The 5,047-nt window shown below is 43.5% G+C and overlaps 1 long non-coding RNA gene across 1 annotated transcript in view; it reads right to left on the bottom strand.

The window, feature by feature from the left end:
• Positions 1-4,033: 4,033 nt before the first annotated feature.
• The window catches only part of LOC133362150 (uncharacterized), a 4,264-nt gene continuing 3,250 nt past the window's right edge, over positions 4,034-5,047 (bottom strand). Inside the window, exon 3 of the long non-coding RNA XR_009757456.1 lies at positions 4,034-4,552. This is a non-coding gene — a long non-coding RNA (uncharacterized LOC133362150). The remainder of the gene's footprint in view (positions 4,553-5,047) is intronic.

The following is a 5,047-nucleotide window of genomic DNA, read 5'->3' as shown; positions in this document are numbered from 1 at the left end:
TTAAAGATAAAATAATAAATTGAATAATAGCATAATGCGACGTTTCGATTGCAACACAAGCAATCATCATCAGGTATAAAAGAAATAGCAACACAAATCTCAAGAATTGTTCTCTCTCTGTGTATCTTTGTGATATCTGGCTGCTTATATGTCTGTCTATAGTTTTCTGGTTAGATTTTATGTCGCTATTTCTTTTATACCTGATGATTGCTTGTGTTGCAATCGAAATGTCGTATGCAATTATTTAATTTATTATTTTATCTTTATACGTGACTTTACCGAAAGAACCAAAGAATAATTCCTGCAGTCACGAAAGCTCCAAAATTAAGATTATACAAATACATTTATGATGGTTATGTAATTAATCTCGAGAATTGATTTACCAACAATGTAGCCCTGTCATTGGATCGTCGGTATTATTCCAAGTTACTTTACAGTTGCTATTAGTCGTCGTCATTAATATGCACGTAGGCTCTTAATGATCAACCATCGTTTGTGAAAAGCTGAAAGTGTGCGTACTTGTGTGCTCTCCGTGGTAGCGCTGCTGCTGGAACAGGAGCTCAAGCGGCTACAGGAACAGCACACGTGCAAGGTGTGCATGGACAAGGACGTGTCCGTTGTGTTCGTGCCGTGCGGGCATCTCGTCGTGTGTCAGGACTGCGCCGTCTCTCTGGGCAAGTGCCCCATCTGCCGTGCGATTGTCAGAGGGACAATTCGTACGTTTATGTCGTAGGCAGATGGGCAAGTAAAACAATATATACATGGAGACTGTCTCTATGCAATTTATGAATGAAGTGTATTTACATACCTTATCATTTATTACATAATAAAAAAATAAGAAAAATTATAACAATTAAATAGTACAATTCTCACGACGTTTCGGCCACAACGCAAGCAGCCGTCCTCAGGTGAAGAACAGGTCTGTCGGAAAGACAGCATCTGAATGAACACCACCAGGCTTGGCAGCAATATATACGCTGCCAAGCTTGGTGGTGTTCATTCAGACGCTGCAGCGTTGTGGCCGAAACGTCGTGAGAATTGTATTATTTTTTTAAATGTAATAAATGATAAGGTATGTTAATACACTTTATTCATAAAAGCATATATATAACGTCGTGAGCATTGTATTTTATTATGTTTTTTTTATTATTTCCCTTCTACGTGACTTTACCGAAAGAACCAAGAAGATGAATCCCTGCAGTCACGAAAGCTTTAAGTCGAAAAGGTTTCTAAGGTAATTTTGGGGTGCTGATTCCAAATCTGGCATCAGTTTTTGTCTATCACGTGAGGTTTTTGAGATATCAAATATTGCATTTTCAATAAAAACTGCGGAAGAAAAATATTAAATAAATGTGGATATCTACATAAAATGATATTATCAACACACTCTGCTAAAAATACAGCACCATATTTTAACACTAAAGCAGTCACTGACTCGCAACAACTTGCAATCATAAGTGACAGAGTTAACTTCGGGTAAAATCAATGAAAATGGGGTATGCCGATAGCATAAAATGAGATGTGATGGAGCAAATCTGAGATCAGATTTGGAATCGGCAAATTAGTCTAGAACAGCTGCAAAAGTCCAGGCCAGAAAACAAAGTTTGTTTTGTTGTTGACCAGTGTTACTTAACCAAGCCATGGCTGCTTGAGATATATTGCTGCAAATACGTAAATACGGACGATCAAATTGGCCACCCCCAAAGAACAAATTAGAATGTACACCGTAACCCAAGCTATCAAACCATGGGTTGCTGTATCATTTGATATTTCTAGAATTTAGGAGACGCAGATTCCGAATCTCAGGAAGAGTTTATGGTGCATATGCCATTGCTTTGAGGCAATTGATATTGTTGGTTTGTTTAAAAATTGTCGATTGACTTTTCCCCCCTTTCAAGACAAATTCTGCACCACGCGATCAGACGGTCAACCCACGCGAAGACAAAATAATGTTGCAGCTGTAAGTAGCAAATACAGACGGTTACGAGCGACGAAAACCACTTCGGTTAACCGTCATAATTCTAAACAGTCGTAATGTTTATTTGTAAAAAAAATAAAAAATACAACGAAACTTTTTTTTCGTAAAATAAAACTCTAAACTAGTGGGTCACTAGTGCAACAAGCAGGCCACGTGACCTCGTGCAAATTTAATTTGTGTTTGCACTGTGGGACAAACCAAATACTCACAAGAAATTTCACGTAAATAAAATATTTTACAAAAACAACTATTTGAACAAACCCCCGTGGCCAAAACTTTGACATTATTTCACGTCTCCCAACCAGCACAGACTTGTTTGCACTGTAGCACCCATCCAAATAAACCCTGAAATGCAAAACATCTTTACAAATTACTTTTTTAAAATCCTTTATATTAAGTTTACTTGCTTGCTTATGACCGTGCAAATCTTTCGGACGTTTTTTAACCCACTTCCCGTGATCCAATCGAGCTGACATTTTCCACACAGACTCGTGCGTGACAATTAATTTTCGTGAAAATTTTTTTCCAAAATTTTACACTGTTTAGGGAAATTTTTTTAAATATTTACTTACCAATTGCTTAATGCTGGCAGACAATCATCTGACCCATAGGTGGCAGCCATCTCAAGCCAGAGGACGAGAGGACTCTAGCCGCCACGCATATAAAGGATTTAGAGTGGAAAAACTTTGTTTTTACGGGTTAATGTTTTTTCAAACTTTAACGATCACAGCAAGATTTTCAAAAATGTTCAAGCCATTTTCTCCAATGTTGATAATAGCCAATGTATTCATGCTAAATGCTACACATTATTACTCTTTTGCAAGCAGAACGATACACAACCCAATACAGCTTGTTGTCAACGTACAATTGCATTGGCGATTATTGCTCACGAAGCGCTGTTGAGGACACACGTGTAAATGCGTCGGTTACGTAACATCAGCAGTGATGAATGGAAACGTGATGAATGGAAACGCGATGACGGTGACGACGATGGGAATCTACCGATCGTATCAACGATTACAATCCGGACGGCGAGGATGATGATGATGATGATCATGGATCAATGATCCTCACCGTCCCCGGGGCAAAACCTGGGCTGGACACGGCAGCTGCCGGAGTGTCGGGCAGTCCTGCCCATGGGGGTCAGTGGGGGGGCAACTCTTGTTCACACCGAGGCAAAAGTCACTGACACATCAGAGCCCATCCACCAGCTCATTCCAGGCAGGCAGTGACATCGCATTCTTAGCGAGAGGTCCCCTCGTTGAAGCTCGCTCCGTCGCTCCTTGAATTGAGGCTTGGGGGGGAGCTTGGACGAGTGGCGAGATGAGGGACAAGAGGCCTTAGGGAGTGGTCCACACCATTGTGGCTCCTCCAATAGAAAAACAATGTCCGCTGGTTCAACCGTGACGTGTCAGAGTTCACAACTGTTGACACTTGTACATGTGCCAGAGGTCGCAAGCGGGTTTTGATTCCTTAACAGAAATCAAAGTGTCACCATTGTCAAATACACACTTGACGGTTCTCATCGCAATCGAAGGACCTCGAGGGTGGAAATTACACATTTATTGGCAGGCACCGGTCTCTGCATAGGATGCCTATTCTATTTAGGATGTATAGCAAGGTTGGCTACGTACTGTGCGAAAGAAGTTCAATATACACACGTGAGGATTACAATAATCATAAAATAACGTGAATAATTTTGTCCGGAATAGCCTCCTTGAGTCTCGAGATTTGTGTTGAGAATACTGCATTGGGATGCTGCGATGACATTAACAAGTGCCTGGAGAAGCTTCCTGACCCTCACGTTTCACGGTCGTCCCTTCTTCACACTTCACTGTCACTCCCGGCCACGTGGCGAAGTCGTCGTAGTCCTCCTGTTCTTGTTTTATGAGAGATGATGGGCTCATGGCAGCTGAACTTTGACCTTCACGAGTCGATTTCACACTCTCCTTGTGGATCTTCTCATGCATCGTTCGGCTTCCTGACGAAATAAAACCCTTCCCACACTCTGTGCACGTGAAGGGCTTCTCACCCGTGTGTGTTCTCTTGTGAATTTGAAGGTAGTTTGAAGAGGCAAATGCCTTCCAACACACAGTGCACTTGAAGGGCTTCTCACCTGTGTGCGTTCTCTTGTGAACTAGAAGATAGTTTGAACGGGCAAATGCCTTCCCACACACGGTGCACGTGAATGGCTTCTCCCCTGTGTGTGTTCTCTGATGATATTGAAGAGTTTGTAAGAGAGCAAATGCCTTCCCACACACAGTGCACATGAATGGCTTCTCCCCTGTGTGTGTTCTCTGATGATATTGAAGAGTTTGTAAGAGAGCAAATGCCTTCCCACATGCAGTGCACATGAATGGCTTCTCCCCTGTGTGTGTTCTCTGATGAATTTTAAGATTTTGTGAGGAAGAAAATGCCTTCACACACACGGTGCACTTGAATGGCTTTTCGCCCGTGTGAGTTCTCAGGTGCTGATTCATGTTTCCAGTGCGATCCGTGGTGTACGGACACCGCTCGCATTCGTGCCTTTTAGCGCTGGGCTCTGTCCAGGGTTTCTTCTCCATGCGACTGATTCTGCAGACATATTACATGTTACACGCAACGCACACACACACGACCGAGACAAGGATCCCCCGTGTAGCCTTAATAGACTGTTGGGGCAAGTGCTGTTCGCGAGTAGCAGCACCTATGAAGGCACGCGAGGGTGGGTGGCCAGCGCCACACCTTTGTCTCTTTAGTGGCAATGCTTACAGATCACACCAGCTACTAATTTTAGTCTAAGTCGACCTAGGGGAGGCCCAGGAACGGTTCACATAATCGTCACCAGTGTTGGCCATGTGGTGCGGGAATCGAACGGTCCACGGAGTTGGTGGCAGAGTGCGTCAACCGCTGTGCCACCGATCCCCCACGTGACACTCGCACGCAAGCGGAGACGCAGTGATGCACTCACGCTCTACAGAGGGTACAGCAGACAATCAACAGCAGAGGTCGCAACCGGGTACCCGATACCCGTACCCTACCCAATACCCGGCTACCCGTATCCGGCCGGATACGGGTAGACCGTGAGTC

This window comes from Lethenteron reissneri, unplaced genomic scaffold, assembly GCF_015708825.2.
Source record: "Lethenteron reissneri isolate LAM-NWPU_2019-01 unplaced genomic scaffold, ASM1570882v1 scaffold_1388, whole genome shotgun sequence".
Taxonomy (NCBI): Eukaryota; Metazoa; Chordata; class Hyperoartia; order Petromyzontiformes; family Petromyzontidae; genus Lethenteron; species Lethenteron reissneri.
This window is presented reverse-complemented; position numbering and strand designations above follow the sequence as displayed.